Source organism: Rousettus aegyptiacus, unplaced genomic scaffold (genome assembly GCF_014176215.1).
Source record: "Rousettus aegyptiacus isolate mRouAeg1 unplaced genomic scaffold, mRouAeg1.p scaffold_m13_p_2, whole genome shotgun sequence".
Taxonomy (NCBI): Eukaryota; Metazoa; Chordata; class Mammalia; order Chiroptera; family Pteropodidae; genus Rousettus; species Rousettus aegyptiacus.
Window position 1 is genome coordinate 16001430 of NW_023416295.1, and position 25418 is coordinate 16026847.

Sequence of the window (25418 nt, forward strand, 5' to 3'; positions counted from 1 at the left end):
GCAGGATGGTTTTAGAAAGCAGCCATTAAAAGCATGAGCTCCAGAATCAGGCAGCCTCTGAACTAGAATCTGGACTTCAGTGCTCAGCAGGCTGGTTGACCTAAGCAAATCACTTCGCCTCTGAAACTCAGTTTCCTCATCTTTAAAATGAAGTTACAAATGTCTGCTTCATAAGGCTGCTCTGAGATAAGATGAAACACGCAAACCTCTTAACATTGTACCTGGCTGTAGCAAGAACTCACCAAGCAGAAGCCTGACTTTCTATTTATAACAATTGTTGAAGAAAATTCGAAGAACATAATTCCGGCTCCTTTTCAGCACTTGGGCAGGTAGGAGCTCTGGAAAGAGATTAAGGAGATCTGGGTTCCAGTCCTGGTGAGACCACCATGAACTGTGGAATCTTAGTCACCCCATTCTCTGAACTTCTGTTTCTTGATCTATGTAGTGGCGGGGGCTGCGTGAGGTGACCTCTGAGGCCTCCCATTATGCAGACGATCACAAGGTTTTTGTGTTTTGGGGTTTGGGGTTTTTTGGGGGGTGGCTTTCAAGTTCTTCCATGACAAGACTTTCAGAGTCTCCTGTCTATTTGATTTTCAGTATTGGCTCCCAGGACTGTCCATACTCCAGGGGGCTCCTTACCCTTTTGAGCAGACACTGCGTCTTCTGATCGGTGTGGCCTCTGCCCTTTCGCTTCCCCCTGGGGCTCCTCCCGAGCTTCCCGGAATGCCACCGCCCCTGTGCCCCCAGGCCTCTGTGTCCTCTGCTTTCTCCTCTCCTGCCAAAATTCCTGGCTCCCTAAGCCAGGTAGGAAAGTGGTTTAGTTTGACCCAGTCTGGCAATTTCTCAGAACCTCCCCTGCCTCTGGCACATTTTTTGTGTTTGGGCAGGACCCAGAGAGCTAGAGAATTCCTTTCCCTCCTTAGCGTGGGTCCCTGTGTTGGCATACCAACAGCCCCAAATATTTAAAGCAATCATGAAAATGAGCTCAGAGTCTCACGCCAGAGCCTTGAAAGGAATTAGGCTAAAAACAGGACAAAGGAAGAGGTGAGGCTGAATGGAAAATGCCATGAAAGGCACTGCCCAGCATAGCCGGGGCCCAGAGCCCTCCTCACTGGCTTCATTCATTTGCAGCCAGGCACTGTGCTGGGCACCAAGGATGCAAAAGTTAAATGAATCATCATGCTGCCCTTGAGAAGCTCTTAGTGCAGTTAGGGAAGCTACACAAACAGGAAACCACAGTACAAAATGGTAAGTATAGAGAAGATGCCATCAAAGGTACAATGGAGCCACCAAGGAGGGGGGTCATCAGCTCAACGAGAGAAGGTCAGCAATGCATCTCCTGGAGCCTATGCTCAGGCCTGACTTAGGATAGGCGTTCGCCAGGGTATAAGGCAGAAAACACGCTTCCAGGCAAAGAGGGAAATAGCAGATGCAAGAGCACAGGAACATGAGACAGGGGAGAGGGAGGGAGAAAGCACTCATGAGTAACTGCTTTGTAAAGCGTAAAGACCCAGCCTCTCCACCGAATATGTTTATGCCCACGTAATGCACAAGACAGAGAATGGAATAGACCCAGCCTTACAATCAAACATTTTAAAAAATGCTGACAGAGATGGACACTTGGAGGCATGTAGACAGAAAGAAAGTCTTGAGCAGAAAGCCTTTATCACAAGGGATGTGAGTGCGAGCCAAGTATCGTGTGCTCAGGGGAGGATGGCAGGTCTATGTATGCACATAGCAGCGCCTTTCCTGTGATCAATCCAGGGAGATTGATCCTCTGCTAGAGGGGAGATGAGATTTCCCAGGTCACTCGTATGGTTGAAGAGAGTCACTTGGCAGGCTGGGAGAGCTGGCAGTCCCCCAGGCACCTGACACAGTGCAGGGGAAGGTGCCAAGGTCAAAAGCAGTTGCCTGAGTTAGCAAGCTGTGATTATGGGAGCCCCAGGGTCTCCTGGTTACCAGGAGGGCATGGAAGAGGTGAGGCGGGCCCAGAGCCTCCTCCTGCCAGAGCACTTCAAAGTCCTCACAGCAGGGGTGAAGAGTAGCTTTGGCCTGAATCTTGGGGTGCTGGGCAGCCAGGGGGAAGCCCCTTTCGGAAAGAAATGAACAAAATGAAAGTGATATGAGCAAAATGATTGTCAGGTGTTATAAAAAAGGAAATGTGTTATGAACAAGGTATATGCTAATAACTGTGGTGTTATCATCACCACCTTTATTTATATAAATGGCTCTAACGTTTACTGAGCATCTACTATGAGCTAGGCTGTGTTAAGCCTCATAGGCACTTAATCTTCACAACAAACTCAAGAGATTAGTATCCTTACCGATCCCATTTTATAGAGACAGAAATGTCTTCTAAACAAAGGTCAAGGATGTCCTAAAATCATGCAGTGTATATTTAAAAAATGGAAAGTGTTAGGGGCTGAATTGTGTTCCCCCCAAATTAATATGTTGAAATTCCTGGTACCTCAGAATGTGACTGTATTTGGAGATAGAGTCTTTAAAGAGGTAATTAAGTTAATGGGGTAGGTCCTAATCCAATATGACTAGTGAACTGATAAGAAGAGAAAATTTGGACCCAGATGGGTATGAAGGGAGGACCCAATGAAGACACAGGGAGAAGCTCAGAAAAAGAGCCTCAGAAGAAACCAATCCGGCCAACACTTTGATTTTGGACTTCTAGCCTCCAGAACTGTGAGACAATCAATTTCTGTTGTTTGAGCCACCAAGTCTCCAGTATGTTATAACAGTGCAAGGCGACTTGGACAGGGAGCCGTGGCCCAAGAGTGCCTTACAGGAACCACGAGAATCAAGTACAGCAGCAGCACAGTTGATAGTTTTTTCCATGACAAGACCAAGGCTTGAAACCAATAGGATGAAAAAGTTTAAAGAGATTAAAACACAAGACAAAGTCATCATAACCATTATAGATCTTTATATACCAAAACTCCATGAGAGGTGCAGTCAGAAGGGAAAGCCAATATTTCCACCTGCTTGAGAAGCAAAACCGGTGCCCCAAAGGAATCCACGTTCTCATGTGAAATGGGCCCGAGCCCTGAGGGTGGACCCCATGACAGACATCATTAGAATGGGTCAGTCACTCTGCTTGGCTCTTGGATTCTTGGAAGCAAGTTCGTTTTTAAAGGCAAGAGGCAAAAATATAGCAGGTTTGGTTAAACTAAAATGTCTAGTCAGAGAGTAGGATGGGAAAGAAGGCTTCAGGAATTCCAGTTACCCCTAATGTAGCTACTGAGGTGACCCAAATCGTCCTGCAATCTGCAGTCAATAGGGAAATCACCAGAAGTACAGAAGGAGTGAGGTTTACAGGATGATGGGGCCTGAGATGTGGGGATACATCCTGAAACTTTAAGAAAGTTGGATTTCTTCACTGAGAGCAGACTTTAAAATACATTAGGACAAAGAAAAGGCTAAAGACAGCAACCTGAAATAAGGAGGCCATCTTGGGGGAGGCATCCTGTGAGGTGGGCTCCAAAGGAGGAAAGAGATGGAGCTCTAAGGACAGAAGAAGGTGCTTTTCCCCACAGACAGTGTAAGAGAGAAATTCAGGTTTGGTGGACAGCAAGCAAGAAGTTATCAATGAAGAGTTTAAAGCTGGAAGGGGAGCCCTGGGCAGCGCCCGAGAGGGGCGTGTGCACGTGCAAGTGCGTGAGTCCTGGGTCTTTAATAGGGGAGATTAATAACCTGGTCACACATTTCCGGGGAGAAGTCAGCCTAACAGAGCCAGAGCTAACAACACCTGGCCGTGGAGAGGGCTGGGGGAATTCAGCGAGTGAAGGGTCAGGAAAGAAGCCTGCTGGATTTTCAATCAGACCTATAGTGTCAAGTTTCAGCTCAAGTGATATCCAGATGTTTTGTATTTCTATTTTATCATTTCCACACTTACTTCCAGTAAGCGGAGCACGCCATCTGCACAATGTTGGGCCAAAGGAATAAAACCCAAGAGGAAATTGCACTACGGTGCAGCATAATCGGTCCGATACGCCTGGGGTATTAGCTGAGACATGTGTGTCTTCACTTATCTAGCAGTAACGTCTTGATTTTCCGAAGTGGGGCATTTCACCATTGGTCTGGCAGAGAGGCAGCTTCCAAATGAAGCATGGAGGGGCTGCTTTCTGGCCTCACTGAGCTTCTCTCCCTGCTCCTAAATCACATTTCTCCCCAGTCCCTGCAAATGGTCCTCGTGTGCTGACAGGCTATACAGTTCAAGACAAGAAACCCGTAGGAGTCCGGGTTTGAGTGAGAACCAAATAGTGCAGCAGGAAGGCAACGTGAGACAGATGTTAAGTGGCGAGGGCAGGAGGGGACCTGCCTGCTCTTCCCAGCTGTCTCCCTTCTTAGCCCTGTTGATGTGTCCTCTGCAGCCTGCAGCCTGTGAGGGTGGTGGCCCATCTCAGGCAAGTCACGTAAACTCCTCAAACCTTAGTTACTTCCTGTGAAAAGCAGGCTAATGAATGTCTATCTAGTAGGGCTGTTGGGATGGAGGTGTTACGTAGGAAAAGCTGCTAACAGTACCTGGCACATAGCATCCACTCAAGAAATGCTTTGAATGATAACACTTATAGTGAACACTTATATCGTGCTTACTACATGCCAGGAATGCTTTTAAGCACTTCATATATATGACCAATTTAATCCTTCACAACCCTGTAAGGCAAATTCCATTATTATCTCCACTTTACAGAGGAGAATAACACGAAGACAGAGAGAGGTTCTGTAACTTGCCCATGGTCACTGGTGGACCTGGATTCAAACTCAGGCAGTCTGGCTCCGGAAACAAGGTGTGAATAAAGAAATGACCTAATTGAACAGTTGATGTCTCGGTTGACGGATGGACAATGGACATGGATCTCCATGAGCTTCAGTAAGTAGTAGCCAGGAAGGCGGGAAGGTCGAATGCTGGCGCCCGGGCTGCCCAGCCAGTCAACTAATGTTGCTCTGCAGCGGCCTCCCCTGCTTGGAGTGAGAGGTGAAGGTTGCTTCCCTGCTGAGACAGGGACAGCACACCATCATGTGGAAGGTCAGAACTGGAAAGGACCCAGAGGTCACTTAACCCCTAATTTTATACTTGAGGGAACTGAGACGAGAGAGGAACTGAGCAGCCCAGGGTCATGCAGCACCTGCTGAGACAGCCCATACCCACACCCAGCACTGTCTTCACTACACCCCACGGCCTCTTCGCACCAGTAAAGTCATATCTACAAGTTGAAAGAGGATGAAAAAGCAAGTTTTAAGAACTGAGTGCATTGCATGGCAGACTGTTTTACAGTGAAAAGGTCTCTGTTGCAAGGAAGTTCCTATTTGAGTCTGCTGAAGTCATCAGGCCACGCCTCTACCCCACCCCTGCTTGAAGGCACAAGGGGATCACAGAGGGGACGGGACACTGGTACAGAACGCACCCTCCTTGGGCCTTTTGCTGTTTCCCAAACACGCATAGAGCATTCCACATTCCCATCCAGGGACATTTGCTCATATTATCCCCTCTGCCTGATTCCTCCCACCCCAAGGCCTGCTCCCCCATCAATACTCGAAAAAAACATTCCCTAGCTTCAAGGGGATAGCTCAAAAGCTGCCCTCTCTCTGAAGCAACCCCAACCATCACAGCCAGAATAGACTTTCTGGCCTCCAGAGACACCCACATGAGCCAGACCTGGGTGTGAATCTCCATCCTCTGCTCCTCTAGGCATTATTTTGGTTAAGGTACTATTAAGTACCTTAATAGTCACCCTGTCTCCATTTTTCTGCTTATCAAATGGAGAAAATAACAATCCTCTCCTTTAGGGTTTATCTATACATGAGATTAACATAGAGCATAGAGCCTGGAACTCAATAAATGGCAGACATGATTGCCTCCCTGGGAGGTCTTACTCCACATGCTGTTTTGATTTATGGTTGTTTGGGTTTGCAGGTGATCCCTCCTCCTAAGGAGATACCTATCTTGTCAGGAACAAGGCTAGGTTTATCTTTCCACTCCCACTGCACCCTGAGCCCTGCGCAGTCAGTGCTCAGTGAGCACGTGTTCAATTGAACTGGACACAAACATGACGAGTTCACTGTAGCCAAGAGCAAAGGGTTACAGCTTTTGTAAAAAGCCTGTGACTGCCTTTCTAAATAGGCTTTAGAGGTTCAGGGTAGAAATTGAGAGTGGGCTATCACTCTCAGCTCTCATTACTGGTTTCCTTGTGGATGATAAAAGCAATAATAATAATAACCTCCCCTACTGAGGACTTCAACTAGTCCATGTCAGGTTCTTTGCACTCTCAATCTCATTTAATGCTTACTAAAATCCTATGAGGTAGACATTATTATTCCTATTTGTAGATAGAAAGATTGAGGCTCAAAGAAAATTACATCACCTGCCGAAGGCCAGATGCCAAATGCACAGCTGAGCTGGGGTTTGACCCCAGGGCTGATCGACTCCCAAGTCCAGGCTCCCATGTCCGAGGGTCTAAAAACTCCCTCCCGCCACCTGCCCTGGTTCCCATAAGGCCATCAAGTTAAAAAGGGTTTTTACATTTTAAATAGTGTGTGTATGGGGAGAGGGATAAAAAAGAGATTAATATTTTTTGGTGTAAAAATATGAAATTCAAATTTCAGTGTCTGTAAACAAAGCTTTATTAGAACACAGATACATCTGTTCATTAATGTATTGTCTGGCTGCTTTGTGCCATAACAGAAGAGTTGAAATATTTGCAGGAGGCTGCATGGTCCTGAAAGGCAAAAATATTTACTATCTTTACAGAAAAAGTTTGCTGATCTCTGCTCAGTGCCATGCTGCCTCTTATAGATAAACCTCCTGCAAAGTCAACTTCCCTTTCAGAAGTTTTGCTACAGAAAGAGCACCCATCCCTGTAGCAATGTCTTGCTTGGCCTCAGATTCTTTCCCTCTGTGTGCTGAACCAGCTGTCACCTGGCTCCCAGTGCGATTTGAAAGCAGAGCTGAGGGCACCCTTCAGACTCTGCCAGGCAGGGACAGGCCAGAGCAAGTCTGGAAGGAGAGAGAAAGGGATTTAGACCCAGAAGTTAGCTTCACCCCTTGATTCATGATTTCCTGCTATATCTTGTTCAGTTGTGAACATGCCTGGGCCCCAAGCAGGGCCAGGCAGGCTAGGACCAATGAAAGTACCAGGGCCTCATGCGCCATGATATTTTGTTTAGCCTCCACCCTGACCGGCCTGCAGAGGCCCAGCTCAGCAGAACCCTCCCTGCAGGGTCTCAAGCAATTTCCTCCTGTCTGAGCCTCAGTCTCCTGATCTGTAAAATGAGAGGCTTGAATGGCTGCTTCCGTCTCCACTGCCCCACACTCCTGCAGAAAGCAGGCCTTCCCCTTCAGGTTGCATACACACTCCGGGAGATTCTACAACAGCCTTTGCCCTTCCTGTGGGGTGAGTTCCAAAGTGCAGATTTCACTCTTTGTGGCATTCTTTTGTTCAGCAAAAATTTCTGAACACCAGCTGTGTGTTCAACTCTGTCGAGATACAAAGGACGTAAAAGTAACAGTGGAGCTTTCGATTTGTTTCAGGATACAAGATGAGAAGCTACAGGACAATCCCAGCAAATCCAGACTCCATGGACAATGCTGAGTGCCAGTTGTACATTTGTCATGTTCCATGTGCATTCATGGCCACGCTTTCATTAGACCTATTTACAAATGAGGAAACTGAGACTGAGATGTTGCTTGAGATCCAAACGCTGTTAAGAGAAGAAGCTTTCACTGCGGGTCTCACTGATTCCAAAATCTGTGCATCTTCAAAAAATAGGTCTGACCCTCTCAATCAGGGTGTAGTTGGCTGCCTCAGTAGGTACAGGAAAGGGATGTTTAGATAAATTTCTTTGAGGAAAACAAACATCTTCACAACCAGCAGAAAGAACACTAGACTAGCAATCAAAAATTCTTCTAGGCCCAGCTCCGTCTTTTAATGGGTCATGTTACCCTGGGTGAGATTTTCTTCCCTTCCTGGGGCTCAGTTTCCCCATCTCTGAAACTGCAGTGGAGGAACTGGACAAAGTGATCTCAAAGCATCACCACACTCACTGCTTCTCACTGTACTTGCTTCACGGATGCTGCGCTTGGGCTGCTTGGGCACAGGATTTGTTGTTCAGCTCTCGCCCTGAGTTGCAAAGCTCAAACCTGGTACCTATAACGGAACCTTAAAAAAACAGAGAAGCCTAATAAAATTCAGAGTATTGAGCTATATAGGTTTAAACCACGAAACTAATTTTTTAATGGAGATTAATGTTATAGAGATGCTGTCTTCCCTTCCTAGTTCCATCTGCTTGGCTCTGGTGGAATTCTCTAAGAGTATCTTGGAATTCTGTTAAATTTGAGTCTTCAGAGCCTCCTGCAGCAGGAAACAAGAGACAAGGATGTTGAAAAGGAAGCCGGGGTGAAGGCAGAGTGTCAGAAGGAGGACTGAGGCCTGAAAGATGGGGAGATTCAGGCAAGTGAGATCAGGAAGGTCCATTGCAAATGGTGCTGAGAAACACTGCACAGCTCTTTCAACTGCCTCCCGGTGGAGCCCTGGTCCGGTTCCTATTAATTAATTGCTTGATTATTGATCATCCTTTAAATCTTATGGGCTGAAAAATAATGAAAGAAGAAAAAAATAGCAAAACTATTCACAGATTTTCAGGTGGAGAAGAAAAGGAGAGACCTTCTAACTCGAGGCGCTCACCAGAGTGGGGAGGCAGTGCCCCGTGGAGGCTTGCCAGCAGCGCCCTGGGCCCCTGCTCTCTGGGAGGCTCTCCATCATATTGAGTACGTCCAAATGCTTGAATAAATGTCCGTGTAATCTCCACAGCATATTTCTAATTTAGCTTTTGAAGTGGTTTGACTATCAGTAACTTTTTAAATTTATGGTTGCTTATGATTCCTTGGTATTTTAATAATTGTGTTCCCTGGAATTCCTAAAAAATACGAAAGCCTCAACTGAAAGTTGTTTTCATAGGAAAATTTTAAATGCTAAATTTAATTAATGAAGATGACATGACGAGTTTTATATAAACGTATATTTTGATCTTGCAATTTCCTTTGGTATCTTCTTTTTTCGGGACTTAAGTTTAACTAACACCTGCAAAGCTCAGCAGTAATAGGCACCATGAGCTAGTGACAGCAGAGGTCAAATGCATCCCCACGACTTCTCAATCCGATGCACCCTGCAGATTAGCAACATCGGTCCTAAAAGGGGAGAGAGATGCGCTGCCTTCCCCGCTGCCCCTCCCGCCCATTCCTACCTCCGTGGGGAAGGATGGGAGCCGCAGGTCTAACCGCCCCCTCTCCCGCCACACCTCGCTCTGCCACACCACTCCTAAACAACCTGCTGTGCAGCCTCTCCTACTTTTGGCACCTCCCATGAACACTTCCCGAGACTCCGTAAATCACCAATACTCTGCGCAAAACCCCCTTCCAAGGTTTCCCAGAAAAAAATCACTGTTAAGTAAAACAAATGGGGGAGGGTTGTGCTTCTAGCAGGCTGACCCAGACAGAAGCAGAAACTGACAGTGTAAGCGAGGGGCCTGTAAGCGGATGCCAGCCAGGCCTTTGTTTTCCTTAACAAAGCACCACTGCTCTCCTGCAGCCTCATTTTCATTTCCACTTGAGGTTGGGGGTGGGGAGGGAGACCGCTTGGAGGAGGGGCGGGCCATTCAGTGCTGGGACTACATATACAGATGAAGGTGAGTCAAGGCTATAAGCACCCAGATGGTCAGGATGAAAAGCTTCCCAGTCCTAAGAGTCACAGCTTCTCTTTCCCTTTAGAGACTCAATGGAGAACTGCTAAGCAAGACAAAGAATCTGTTATACAGGATGTGGCAGCACAGGGACTGCTGTGTGACTGCTTTTGCTCCTACACATCAGAGAGCACACAGGAGACAGAACTCAATTAGATATGCACTGACCCATGCTTGCCATGTACAAGTGTCAGTGCATTATTCATTGATTGCATCCCCTATCCACTTAATTCCCATACTTACTCAATGCTTAGCCTGTGTCCCTCAGGCCTGTTCAGTGATCAGAAGGCACCTACCTTCATCCTGAAGTCAAATATAATGATAACAACAACAGCTAACACTACAGGCTTCTTTCTTGTGCGAGGTATTTTGCTAAGTGTGCCAATCTTGTCTCATTTAAATCTCAGAGCAACTCACAGAGATAGGGATGGTTATTCTATCCATTTTACAGATGAGGAAACTGAGGTTTGGAGAGGTTAAATATCTTCCCAGAGTCACACAGCTAAGGAGAAGCAGAGTCAGAAAAACCCAGGTAGTGGAGCTTGGGCCCACCCTCTGACCGGTCCCCTCTCCTGCCTTTTTAACTGACTTCTGATTGCTATTATGGGTTAGCAGGTGACCTGTGCTCAAGCCCATCATGAGATAAGAATCCTCCTTCTGTCCTCAGGGACACTGCACCTTCATTCTCACTCTGCACCACTGCCCTGTGATACCTGCATACCTTGCAGCCAGAACTAGCTTAGCTTTGCACATCCTTTCCTTTGAGTGTTTCTGCTGCCCTATGAGGCTGAGCAGGGTAGGCCTTTTCTACACAACACATGGAGGAACTGAGCAAAAAAGGGGTGAAGGGACTTGTCAAAGGTCCTGCAAGCATTTAGTAGGGTTGGAATTCTAGCCCAGTTTTCTAAAGCCAAAAACATCTCCTACAGCTAGTACTACACCTCAAGGTCATGATGAGGAAGGGAAGACGACTCTCCGTGGTTCTACTGCTTGCTCTCCTCACCAGACGTCAGAAAACAGCTCTGAGATTATCCGTGATGACTGACAACAGAGATTCCTTCTCAGCCAATACGCTCCCCTTACTTATTGGTTCTTGTGTTTTGTGCAGTTCTCAAAATTGGCCTTATGCTCAAAGTGCAAACGTTCCCCTGGGGAGAGTAACACAATAGATCCCTAATTCTTTCATCTTGAGTTCACAGTCTCTTTGGGACAGAAAGTTAGGCAAGGGGACAGAGGTGAGGGAGACAGCTGAGCAAAGGTGAGGAGACACTGCAGGCCATATAACACATTGCAGTTTTGCCAAAGTTGGTGCAGCATTTTACAGACAGCCTGCTGAGTTCAGGGAGTAGAAGGAAGCCTCCATTTTCTGAACTTTTCTTTGATCTTCTCTGCTTTCTCTCCCTCACACTTATCTGGACCACTTCATTCTTGTTGATGGAGCAGTGTTAAAGAGATGCCAGCAGTCGATGGGTAGATCAAGTGATCAGGGTGGGAGTTATAGAACTTTCTTGAAGGAGTGAGTTCTCTGTGAGAGGCAGTCTGGCTACAAATGAGGTAGACTATTTACCCAAGATCTTTAGAGTCAAAGGCTAAATTCTCAGAAAGATCCGTCATTTTTTTCAGTACAGCTAGTTTACTAACTGCCTTATATGACCTTGGGCAGATTGTTTAAGCTCTCCAAACTCAGTTTCCTCAACTGGAAAATGAAGGTGGTAAGAGACCACAGTATTGGCTAAAGATCAAATGAGACAATCTCTAAATTCTTTATAAATTCTAAGCCAACAGAGAGATGTCATTATTCCTTATTTACGAATCACTTTACCCCTAACTGGCTGTTACACACAAAGTGAGTACAAGATTCTGCCATTAAATTGTTTTATTAGAAGAGATAAAAAGGCAACACAAATTAAAAAAAAAAAATGTTAGCAAAACAATGTTAGCTTCAAGAGATAGTCCTGAACTGAAGTCAACAGCAGCCTGGACAAGAAATGCCAAGTTCTCTAACCTTTGCACCACACTTCAAAGGGCATTAGCCCCTGACTCACAGGTAACACAAATATTTTTTACTCTAATGTACTATTTTGTTCAATACACTCATCCCATTCCCCCAGGTCCTCTCTACATTTATCAATATTATGGCTGCCTTTCAAACAGTAACCCTCGGATTTTGAGTGTGACAAAATTATTGTAGGCACTTGTTTAAAATGCGTTTCTGGGTTCTACGCCCTCTGACTCTGGGGTGGACCTCACAAGTCTGCACCTGTGGGTGACCCCAGACGCATTCTTTCAGAACCTGTTTTGGTTTAGTTAAGTCCCAAAGGGCACAGACTGTGTCATCTGTCCGGTATATCATCAAAGCACAACACTCAGAAAAGATGCTTACTGATAAATAAGAGATGCTAGGAAGTCTGAACACTTGCTTCTTAAAGAATGTAACTTTGGGGTGTATGTGGGAAAATGTACATTTTGTTCCCAATATCATTTCATAATTTCAACTAGTTGCATAATTCCCATCTCTCCTTAAGAAGGAAATTCCAGCGACATCAGCTTTCCTATATGAACTTTTCTGACACTCATTTGTGGTCCCACAGCTCCCAGGCCAGATCGGCACTTACTTTACACTATTCTATTTGTTGACTCTTTCCCCATTAGTAGGGAGTTTTCCCTATTCCTTGAGGACAACAGCACTATGTCCTCTTCTCTGTCCGCCATCTAGACCAGCGGTCAGCATTAAATCAGCAGTGGTTAATGGAATGAACCACAGAGGGTATGCAATGGGAAGGGATGATGGTACTTCAGGGTGGGGGAGGGAAGAGAACTGTCTGTGATATTTTAGTACACAAATGCACCTGTCCTAGGAGAAGCCACATGACTGTGTGTGGTGTTTTTCAAGGAATGGAGATTTTAATTTTATCTATGGTTTGGGGGTTTCGAGAAATTATTTCCACAAGTGGGCACCAATAGATGTTCCTTTTAGGTTATGGAAGGGTCTCTTAGTTTTTCGTGCTGATTATGACATCGTAGGGCACATGTTTCAATTGACTCATGTCAGAGGGTCATTTCCCACTAGAATTATCTTTGCAGCAGATCATCATAAATTGTATAATTCCTCACCAGTGCCTGATTATATCCTGTAAGAGAATCATGCTTACTACTTACACTGCTGAACTCCCTATGGCCACGTGGCTTGCTTTGGTCAAGAAAGTACCAGAGTCACGTCCAGACGGATGCTGTAGGAATAGGTTTGTGTGCTGGATGCCCAGGTGTAAGAAGGATAATGACAGAAGAGCTTCAGCCTGACCCACAGTAGGCACGGAGTGTGGATAGGCCAGAAGTGAACATTTTTGCTGTAAGCCCTAATATTGGGAAGTTATTACTACCACATAGCCTGGCCTTTCCTGGCTCATGTCCAGATGCCCATATGTCGCTTTTTTTAAATGAATGACAATGTTCACACACAATTAGGTTTGTTTTGTGATTTTAAGAAAATATATTTCCTAAATATATCTCTGTGGGCCTCAGTTTCCATGACTGTAAAGTGAAAGATTAACAACATAATAACAATATCGAATATTAATTGAATGCTTATCATGTGTCAGGCTGAGCACTTCAGGGAAAAAAAAAAATCTCATTTTTTACAATAACCCTATCAGGTGGGTGTTGTTGTTTTGTTGTTGTTATCGTTATCCTCATTTTAGAGAGGAGACAGAGGCCTAGAGAGGTTAGGAACATTGCCCAAGGAAATAAAGACACTAAGAATAATCAAGGATGGGATGCGAATGGCCTGACACCAGGGCCTAGTCTCTTGACCACTGTGCTACATTGTGGGTCATCTCTAAGACCCTGTGCTTCTGGACCCACTACGACTCTGTTACATTGCCATATGGTAACAACTCCCCTGGTTCTCAATTTTGAAACCAAAACCCATTTTCACTACTGCCCTACTCCTGTGGGGTTAAGAAAATCATTTGTACTGTTTTATGAAGGAAGGCTCTGAAGAAATGCAGTGAGTCCCCAGTCCAGAGTAGAGGATGTGCCTCTCCCTGACCATCCCTGGTTCAGGAGGCCCCTCCAGTCACTTTCCTCTCCAAAGTCGCTGTCTTGCTGTGTGAGAAATATACCACCAATGCAGAAAGCCTCCCTGCTCTTGCCAGATTCTCATATATAGATAAAAATAGCTTAAGTGAGAAGTGGTGGCCAGGGAGCGAGACCTTTCTTGGGGGAGGTCACGGGGAGGGGGTGTGGCCTCAGTGTGTGGCTCTGAACTCATGTTTAGAGCCCCTGGTCCTAGGGAATTTTGTTCATTTTATCCTACTAATCCTAGCAACAGGCACTCCTCGGCCCTGAAGAAAGTAGCAAGGCACAGGAATTTCCCCAGGAAGGGAGGCCCTGCCCCTTCCATAGAACTGCATGGGGAGAATGCACACTGAATTCTCCAGTCTTAGCCCACTCAGACCCTGCAATGAACAGATCCTCCTGCAGCCATCTCCCTTCTCCTGTTAGGCGGAAACCCAAGACTTTTTTGAAAAGACGTTATTCTCTATGGCATTGTCTCTTAATGACCTTGCTCTTGAGAATGAAGAAAGCTCGAGTCCAACTGACCTAAAAAGACACTGGTTCCTTCAGAGGAATAGAAATGTCAAACCAGCCTCGAGAGTCTCAGTTCCTGGGCAGTAATGAAAGTGCCATCCACAAATCTGTGCCCAAACAGCCCTGAACTACTCCTAAGGCCTGCTGCAGATTTGATCTTGAGTTCTTGTCAGAGAGCCTCAAATTAGGCTTTGGCTCTGTCGCCACCTAGTTGTAGGATTGTGGGCAAGTCACTATACTTCTCTGAATCTGCATGTTCTTCTCTTTAAAATGATGGAGTTGATTGAGATAACCTCTAAGCATACCCCCAGCAAAAACAGGATGCTGTGAGGTCTGTGGTTCTGGGGACATCATTGGGATAACTGTCTTGCCTGACCGTTAGCAAGGATAGCATCATTGGTTTACTGCTTCCCATCCATTCTCTCTTCCCTAAGTGTTATTGGAAGGTTGATTTCTCTTCATTTCTGTCACTCTACCTACTTGTCACCAAATACCATCAGCCACTTTGTTTTGATCCTCAGCAGTTCTGGCAAAAGGATGTGGTTGAATTGCTGCTGGGTATATCTGAGAATTTCACTCATCTGTCTTCTCATCTCCTATTAGTAGAGTTCATGGAGATGTGGTTCCATTTTGGAATCTCTAAAGGAGTAGAGCTGAAGCACAAGAGGGATGAGACTAGGACTTTTAGGCTCCTAAGCAATATGATTTGAGTAACCCCTAGTGTTTTCCAACAAGACAGTGTTCCACTCATAGCCAGTGATCAAGGGCATCAACAGGCCGGCTCCCTGCTCAGGCTCCTCTGACCCACAACCCCAGTGCACCCTGCTCAGATGCTCCTCGCCATGTCTTCCTTTGGGCCACTAAATTCTCACTCCTTTCCCAGTATCCTATGGTATTCTCCTACCCCCAGTTGATCTTGGCCCTGACTCACTGGTGCTGACTCAACAGAGAAAAGCAGACCCTCAGGCAGCTGAATGGTGGACCTGGGCCTGAGCCTGCGGGAGTGGACAAGAGGGCAGGTAAAGGCAGGAACCCATCAATCAGCCTGTCACCAAGTCTTTGCTGAACTCCCAGAAGACTTGGTCCCATGCTGACCTACATGGTAGGGTGCCAGAAGGGGAGAAGACAGGAGTCTTTATTTTGTAGCAACTAGAGATGAGAAGTTGGAGCTGTTTTGTTTTGGGGGTCCCCTAGTGTGCTATCCCACCATCACTCACAGGAGGGAAGTTTGAATACGGCCACTAACAGCTGCCATAGTAGAGTTTAGGGAAGGGTGGAATGTGGCAGCCAGGGAAGGGTTTTGAGGCTTCATTTACAAAGCTTTGGATGTTAAGATTAACATAATGTCAGTTGTTTATAACAAACAGAGAGGAGGCAAATGGAAATTATGAGAGGGTTTTAAAGCCCAAATCCACACCTTTGGTACTGCTACTACCGCCAGCCCCCACTTTTCTCTCCTACAGGCTTGCTGGATATAGGGCACCTCATCTGAGCTAAAGCATTGTGATTTTAAAATGTCTCTGCTAAAATAAACCAACTCTGCTATTCTGAGAGATTCTTTTTAACCCCATTCGTATCAGGGTTGTTTTTTGTTGTTGTTGTTTTGTTTTCTTTTTTTGTTTTTTGTATTTTTTTGGTTTGTTTTTTGTTTTTTGTTTTTGTTTTTTTTTGCAGTAGGAGAATACAGGCCCATAAATGATTTTTAAGGGGACACAGGAGTGACTTTGGGTTGAGGAGGCTACATTTTAGAATGGAATCCTGACTCAATGACCTACCAGTTGTGTTAACTGAACTGGGGGAAGTTAATTCCTGAAACTTGGTTTCCTCATCTAGTAAAGAGGATTAAAGCAATGATCTCACAGGGCCTTGCGAGAAGAGGCACAACTGCATAGGCACTTCTCTCATAGAAATGATATACTCATAAATGATATGAGGAAAGACAAGAAAGTAGAGAAATAAACTCACAGTTGGGGAGCAGTAGGGAAAATGTCACTTAAGGTCAGATCTGATGAGCAAAACATGTCAAGGGCTCCCTCTGCTGTCCATTCTCCACGCCCATCTTCCTACATAAAATACGACGTGCCCATATTTTTTAATCTGATGAGCAGAATGTGTACGAAACCTAATTTAATCAATGGAGTTCTGTTTGTACTTTGTTAACATCATCTCTTGAAAATAGTTTCCTTTTCATTCTGTTGATCTTTCTCTAATTTTCTGTCTTTGTCTCATGCCTAGGTTGGCACTCCCATCACCAAAATGCTTCACAATATGCTACTCTCAGAGAACCTCAATCTCTATCTATAAAAACTGACGATTCTCTGAAGTTCAAGCCAGTCAATGACAAAGCCAAAGTTGGATAACATAACTTCTAGGTCCAAAGCTCATCCTTTTCCCACATTATTATCCCTCTCTTAAGGGTGTGCCCATAGGCATAACATTTAAGTTCTCTAAGCTGCTTTTTCATCTGTAAATGGAGGAAAGAATCATATTAACCCCATGAGTTCGGTGTAAGGGGAGACGCTGCAGGAGGAATGGAGGATTGGCAATAGAAGAAGCCAGTCAATACTAGCTGTGGTCTCAAAGCATGGTCTGCTCTAGCCACGAAAAGGGTTCAGTGTGGCAGGTGAGTTGAAGAAACAGGACATGACAACAGATGAGGCTGGAAAGGTAAGAAGGACTAAGGCATGAAGAGCCTTGCAAAATATGGTCTTGAGATTACCCCAGTGCAGGGCTGTCATGAGGATTAAATGAGTTTATACAGGTCAAGGCCTTGGAACACGGCTGGGCTCACAGCATGGCGCGTGTGTTAGGTGTTCCTAATAAAACCGGTCCACTGCTAATCATGGCTTGAAAACTAAAGCAGGAAAACTTATGAGCAGGACAGCCTTTAGTTGATGAGTTAAAAGAGTTGTTGCTTGGGACGGAAAAAAGATTAGAAAAAAAACATTAGGAAAGAGAAAAACCACCTGTCACCCCTGTAATATTGGCCTTTGAATCTTAACAAATTACACCATCTCATGTGTGTACACACACATACACATGCGTACACACACACATACACACGCACGAGCTCCCTGTCAACAGAGAAGCCCCTCTCCTACTGGCACCCTTCCAAATCACATTTCCACCCAGCATCCCCATTGGCTTTGCTCAGTGGTAGTACTGGTAGGGCATCTCCCTACAGTAGTGTAAGCTTTTGACCCACTTTTAGGGGGCTGCGCTCTCAGCTCCTTCCATTGGTTCATGTCTTAAATGCTCTAGTTACTCAATAACAAAGTGTTTATGATGGTATGTTTAATACTTTCCTCTTGCACTAAGCTTTTTAAAGAGAAAAAAATTTGTGAACTCTGAAAATGTGGTCAGAGACCTGCATACCCTAATTTGAGGGCTTGATAAATAAAAACTTATTCAATTAAATATATTTCGAAGCTGCATTATCACTGCAGAAGAGTTTTGTTTTTAAGATTGGTGAAAATACTAAATTTAAATGTTCTCAAACTGGCAGATGTTAGAAAATGTACCCAAGTTAATCCTCATTATATATTAATGGGCTGTTTCTCCCAAAAGACTTCTAATTATTAACCTTCTTGGGTCTCCTTTTTTCTTTACTTTAGTCTACTTGGTCACATTGTGGCATTATGGAGACTTAAAAATAAATTAGTACTTACTAAACTATAATTTTACATACGCTCTTGCCCTCAAGATCAATCTTCCAAAGCTTACACTTGTCAGGCTGTGTTCCTTTCTTCTAGTTATAGGGGATCACCGCCTAGTGTTATATACGATACTTGCAACCAATACATGCTGGCAAATTTCTCTGCTTTACTGAAGGAATATCTGTAGGTAAGTACTTTGCTGATCTATGGATTAGGTTCCCAAACAATTATGTAAATCCATTGGGTTCCAAGGCCCAAATGCACTATATGAACCTTCAAAGGTATCTACAGAACTACTGGCTATACTGTAACAGCCTATGTACATTTTTTTCCAAACCAATAGTGAATATAGTGATATACACACAACGGTTATTCTGTTATCCTCGTTGACATTTTTAGGGATACATCAATGTTTAATGCCAATCCAGGAAACAAAACAGGTTGGCAGACTTCAGTAACAAACCACAAAATGGGTGGCTCTAATTCAACTTGAAAGGTTTTTAAAAAAATGATTGGCATCTATTACCATTATATTTTCAGCTGCTGAAACACCTCACATATTTTAAGTTTTTGCTCCATAGAAATATCTATTACTTAGAAATTCACTCACGTTTTCCAGCTTATAGTGATTCCAGTTTGCTGAGTCTTCTTGCTCATTGGCATTGACCTTGTAGAATTTGTCAGTTCTTGATTTTCTCTAGTGATTCTCCAAGTTCTTCAATTAATTCAACTTGCTGCTCAAGAACATCTTCGGAGCCATCATCAGCTGCTTATGTAGGGTTTCATACCTTTGTCAACGGCCCATTAATGCTGAAAAATTATGCATTTTTCTATATGTTTAACAATATTAATGACCCTCTTTGTCTCTAGCTATGCTTTTCTGCTTTAAAGTCCACTTGGTCAAATATTAATATAGGTTCCATTTCATGGACTAGTGTTTGCAAGTTATATCTCTTCTCATTCTTTTACTTTAAACCTTTATTTTTATATAGACTGTCTTTACATTTAATTGAAGCGCCTAGTCTATTTATATGTAACGTTATTACTGATATATGTGTATAGATGTATGTGCCTAATCTACCATCTTACTGTGTACTATCTATCCTACTAGTTCTTTTCCTATCCCTTCTAATTTTTAAATTCTATTTTAGTTAATACATTATTTTCTATTCTTTTAATGATTACCAGAGATTACAATATGTACTTGATTAGTTTTACCTCTTCCCAATGTAAGAACCCTAGAACATTTTAACTTTTTACCTTCTTTTGCAACCTGTTATTGCTATAATTTTAATATTACCCCCAAATTTATCACTTTGATAGTTTATATTCACTTATATTTACTTACATATTCTCCTTTTTTCATGACTTTCAACCCTTCCTACATCTTCAAGTCTCCATTTTAGATTTACTTTGTCCAGTGGGTAGGTCTGCAGTGATAAATACTGTTTTTGTGTGAAACTGTATTTCACCATCACATTTTAAGGACATGTCGCTAAGTATAGAATTTAAAGAAACTTGAAGACATAAATATATTTTCTTAGAGGGTCTATTGTCTTTTTTATTATTATTATGTCTACAGCACCTGGTCTTCCAAAGTGGTCTCCCATCCAAGTATTACCCAGGTCCAATCCTGCTTAGCTTCCAAGATCAGACACTGGGTTTGTTCAGAGAGGCATGGCCAGAGACCATGCACTGTGGCTCCACTAGGGCACAAACCCAGGACCTTCTGCATGTAAAGGAGACGTGCTAACTGCTACACTATGGAACCACATCCAGAAGTTGACTGTCTTAGATGCCGCTTTTTTCCTATTAGCTGCTTTAAAGATATTCCTTTTGTTTTTGGTATTCATAATACTATGCTTAGGTGTGATTTTTCTTTGTATTTATTTTGCTTAAGGTTATGGGGATTCTTGAATCTGTAGCTGGACATTTTTTATACGTTTTAGAGAATCTGAGCTGTTATCCCTCCTCTTTAGCCTTTGGCGACTCCAATTATACTTCACAAACTCTTGATTTTTATCTGTTTCTTCAATCTATTCATTTCTTTCCATCTTATTTCTGCTTCTTTCTGGAAATTTTATTTTGACTTATCTTTCTAGTCATTAATTCTCTTTTAATCTGCATCTAAGTTGCTATTAAATCCAAGCATGGAGTTCTAATTTTGGTTTTTAAATTTTTTAGTGCAAGAATCGTTTTTTTTTTTCTTGTAATGAAATTCTTAGTCTTGTCTTTTATTTCCCTGTCCATATTAAGCAGGCTTTCTGAAAGTCAATTTCTGATGCTATTATTTGGATTCTATTATCTATTGTTTCTCCTATTTTTTAAAGCAAAGTATATTATCTTCTCAATCGGTTCTTTACTTGGATATAAGACACTGTATATAAAAATGTATAGCGATAAATTGAAGCTTAGGGTCTCTTCTCTTTCCAGAGAGGATTTACACTGCTTCTTGTAAGCAGCTAGAACACTAGCAATTCTAAGTTAACTGAATTCAATCATGTATTGATGATTTGGAGCTTATCTTCAGTCCCTGTGAGGGCTTATTCTTACTCACTTCTCTCAGGGTGTAGGCTGCTGGAGTCTTAATGCACACTGGGGTCTCACCAAATCAAAGGAAGAGCTAATTCTCAGGCAAGAACTCGGCAACTTCAGGGACTCTGAGGCAGTGTTCATGGTCTGTCTTATTGGTGCTTCCACTAAGACTCCATTCCAACTAGCCACCTCTCGCTCTGTGTAACTCTGCCCAATTTATAAATTCCTAGAGGAAATAACTTATAGCAGTTGTGTCATGTGATAATTCTTTTGTGGCCAAGGGAAAGGATCCTGTTATTGGTAACTCCACTATTACCAAATGGAATGGAGATAAGCTGCTCAAAGGAAGAGATTTGGGAAGACAAAAATAATGTCTTATTACAGAACAAAAGAGGAAGGAATAATAGATGACAGGGTGGGGAACAAATTTAGAGAGTATTATTTTCAGCTCTAGAAATATCAAAACAGGTCACGGTGAAACATTTGGTGCGTTTAGGGTCCTGACGGAAAACAGATGGGACACTCAAATGGGTTAAAGAAGGAAGTTGAATGAACAGAATAAGGGTGACAGTGTAGCAAGCATTAAAGGAAATCAACAATGGATGAGGTCCGCCAGGATTAGGAACAGTGGGGAGCCACTACCACTCTAGGCCTACAGAAGTGAGGGGAGAAAGTAGGTACTAAATCTCAGAAGAGGAGCTGCAGATATAACAGAGCTATAACCTTAGTGAAACGCTACCTGAAGCAGCTGTGCAAGAAGCAGAGGAAATAAATATCATGACTCCACCTTCTTTTCAACTGTCAAGTATGCTGGTGCCTTCCCATTACTCTACGTAACCAGAAGCCACATCCCATATAAAGCAAGGAATCTCCTGGTACACAGAACTTGAGAGCACAGATGACTCTCTTTCCTGCTTATAGGTTCAGTGGCATAAAAAGCCCCAAATGCCTGGAGAACTGTCTCAAAATTTCTGTTTAAATGGAACTTAGCTTGTGTTCCCTGGAAGAAACATTACTTCCTCAGGCACTAAGACCTCCAAACTTACCAAAGGCAAGGTCACAAGCAAAGGAAGCAAAGATGCCTTCGATGAGTCAACTGGTCTAATTCTCAGTGGTATGAGTCCCCCTTCCATCTCTTCGTTTATTGACCCATGCATCTTGGCTATAGAAGAGAAGGCACTGCAAATCGATAGGTTAAAGGCATATAGTAGGACAGTACTTGAGGATAGTACTTGATTTCATAGTGAGGTCTTAGCTGGTCTGGCCTTTAACAAACCATTGTCTATTAAACAGGCTATCTCTAAGTGAAGGGGCACATGGTAAAAACAAAAGATTTCTATCAGTGTGGGCCAACTGCTACAATTACTTCATTTCTTTCAGAGATTATACAGTAATACCCAACTTTATTGGCACCAGGAACCGGTGCTATGAGAATCTAATGCCTGATGATCTGAGGTGGGGCTGAGGTGGTGATGTTAGTGCTAGAGAGTGGCTGCAAATACAGAGGAAGCTTTGTTTACCTGCTGCTCACTTCCTGCTGTGCAGCCTGGTTCCTAACAAGTCATGGACCAGTACTGGTCTGCAGCCAGGGGCCTGGGGATCCCTAGTGTATGAGATATCAGTGATGGACAAGGCATTCTGTAAGGTCCTATATGGAGATACTGGCAGACACATTATAGGCAAGAGACAAATTCACACTCCCTAAGACGACAAACTAATGTCCTTTACATGATGGAAGGTATCTTAATAATCACTTGGCTAAATGGTACCCCTAAGAAATGGTGTCATAATAGAACTTAGCATTGGCCTCTCTTGCAGAGGCAATAGCCAGGTCATCCTTGGTAAGGGGAGGTCTATCTTTTTGAGCTCATACACAGGCTCAATCTCTGCTATCGTGGTTTTGTTCATGGGTCTATCTATGGTAGTGGCTGGGAAAACTAGCTGACACTCACAGAATGGGTTACTTTACCTGGTTTAAGAGAGCAATACTCAGTGCATGCTTGCTGGCGGGCATCTGCGTGGGATATAAGTATCTACTCTATACTCATTCTAAGAATTCTACCCATCTGTCCTTGCAATGTCCTTGTCATCAATCTTTGATTCTTCTTTCCAGCTCTTTGACCAGCTGGCTAACCCATTAGCCACTGCCCATGAATCAGTAAAAAAATCTATACTCTAAGCCATCTATCTTATAGCAAAGTAGACATTACCTTAAGTTCTGCCCACTGGGAGGATTTCCCTTCACTGTCTTCCAGGGCTACCTCTGTCCACTTTTAGCTAATGCCAGCAGTATGTGCATCCACCCATTATTTTCTCCTCCCATTGGGTGACACAGGGAACACCCCAATGAGGCCATCTGAATTAAAGGAGAAACAGTGAGGCAGTAGGAGCATATGCTTATACTTAGTCCAGTTACTATGTCGTTAGTGTAATGGATCAAAATGACCTGTAAGATATCAAGAACCTTCAGGATTATGACAGAAAATATGAGTTGATAGCGCTAAAGTAAAGCAGTGAAAGTAAGTTCCCGTAAACTAAATTTGATGATTCAGCAGACGGCGATGAGCAGAAAAAACATTTACTAGGTTAACAGAACCATGTCAAGGCCAAATGTGTTGATCTTACAATACAGAACTATATTTAGAATAGCTAAACTGGTTATGATCATGGGACCACTGCTCATGATAATGTTTGATGGTACCATTAATCTAGGATTCTTCAGGGATTCGTTTCTCTACCTTGGTGTGTGAGCTGGCAGGGCGGGGGTACAATTCTAGAGGTTTGCACTTGACCTTTCCAAACCTAACATTCCTCCTTTGATTAGCCAAGAGACAAATGAAGGTACTTAACCAGTTACTAAGGATATCTAGTCTAATCCTATATTCTGGTAATGGGGTAATAGGATGGGAGTCATCATTATACATTATCCACTGATCACTCAATCCAAGATATTGCCTATCATTTGACCTCCAGAAGTTCCTACTCTGACCATGGTCAACGGCCTCATGTTTCCAGGTTTAAAAGTTGGGGAACAATATACAGTGTGTACTTGTGGCCATGTTATAATATTCTTCCATAAATTGTGAATCTGCGAGGTTTGAGCACAAAATGCAAGAAGTGTTACTTTTAAATTGGTGATTTCTAAAAGAAAAAATACAATCCAAACAATTCAATTTTCACATTAAGGACATTTGCACTCCTAAAATTATAGCCAATTTCTGATTTCTTCTGGCGATTTTTCTGGTCATGTGTAGTCTTGGTAAGACTAAGGTGCCAAGGGATGGAAATTAACTCCAATTAAGCCAACTAGATATTCTCTTCAGGTTTTTGGTTCCTGAAGTGTCAAAAGGACATTAGAACAGATCTGATCCCACTGAGGATCCCTTAAAGGAACAGTCTCTCTGCTCTTCTGTGAAGATGCTGTTTCTTCCCCTTACAAACCTAAATTTTTATCCTGTGAAGTACTCTATTACCCTCCAATAAATCTTTTCTGCTTTATTTGGCTTTAGTCTCTATCTCATGCAACCAAAAAAACTCTAGCTGAAACAGAAAATGGGGTAGTTCTGTGATCTTGGAAGGAGTTCACAAACTTTTTCCAAAGCTTAGTGCTCTGCCTTAGTGTAATACGCAGCTCCTGTATTGATTCAAATTCTTTGAATAGAACTGATTGGTTCCACTGTCCATCCCTTTTCCCACAGTGCTTGGGGGTAATCCTTTTATGCTTCCTGTGTAAATGCAGCCAACTCGTAATATTTTCTCCACAGCCTGGAGTAAGCTAAAGAGTGCCTATGCAACCTACAATTAGATTAAAATACTTATGTAAAGCACTTAGAAAAGTTATTGCTTGATCTTCAGCACAAATGTGGCAGAATTTAACTCATAACATATAGGTCTACACAACAACCTCATGCAGACAACACAAACAGCACAAGCAGATTAGATGCAAAAAAAAAAAAAAAAAAAGGAAGGCAAAATAAACATTCCCCCTTATAAGGACTATCACAAGAGCCCGAAGAAATTCGAACCACAGTGCTCCGTTATGGACATGTCACGTGGTCATTTATACATGTGCACACAGGGTATGCTGGTGCTATTACTAGAAATCTTGCTTTAGCTCCTATCTTTAAAAAAACTTCCACTGCTAGAACCTCACATCTGTTCCTCCTTCCCCAACATCATAACCCATCCTTTGTTAAAAGGCAGTTTCGCTCCTGATTCTCTCCTTTGGCCTAACACCCCCACTGAAAACTAGAACCAGCATCTCCAAGATTAGTACCTTTCCCCTCTCAAAGAACCAGTGCTTTAACCAACCTGGGTCCCCGTTAGTGGCCATGTTATGAAACCAAATTTATCTAATGTGTTGTTTAAGGGAAAAACTAATAGAACCCTTGCCAGATGAGGAACCTGAAGTTCCGAAATTTAGTAAACCTGACCAGTCACTAGCTTCATTAGCTGAGCTCACGAAAATACTTATGTGTTTTCAGTGTTAGTCATACTACCCTCTTCTGACACTACCCTCAAAGGCCCTAGCCTACAGGATGGACTGTGGCATGACACCAATTTGACCCTTGACTCGTTCTGTGTATCCAAAACATAATCAAAATTTCCTTTCCCTGTTGAATTTTGGCGCAACACACCCACAATAAAATGGCTCTTGGCTTTCCAGAGGAAGAAACCATAAAGAAATGTTAACTTTGTACAGACTTCTTGGTTCTGGTTGCTACATTTCAAAATTGCTGCTGCAGATGTATTATTTCAGACTTAGTTGGGTCATCCCAACATACTTTCCTCAGCTTGTTCTTGGTTCCAGAACTTGGTTCCTAATCCTTCTCACTCATTAATCCTTTAACACAAGCTTAACTGCCCCTATCCCCCATCTCCACATCCAAA

The 25418-nt window shown here is 43.3% G+C and overlaps 1 long non-coding RNA gene across 1 annotated transcript; it reads right to left on the reverse strand.

Annotated features, from left to right (window-relative positions):
• Positions 1–6609: 6609 nt before the first annotated feature.
• Positions 6610–21988, reverse strand: LOC118613577. The gene is made up of 2 exons (XR_004955534.1): positions 21575–21988; positions 6610–18803 (listed from the first exon to the last, which is right to left on the reverse strand). It is a non-coding gene; the product is annotated as an uncharacterized LOC118613577 (long non-coding RNA).
• Positions 21989–25418: the final 3430 nt, after the last annotated feature.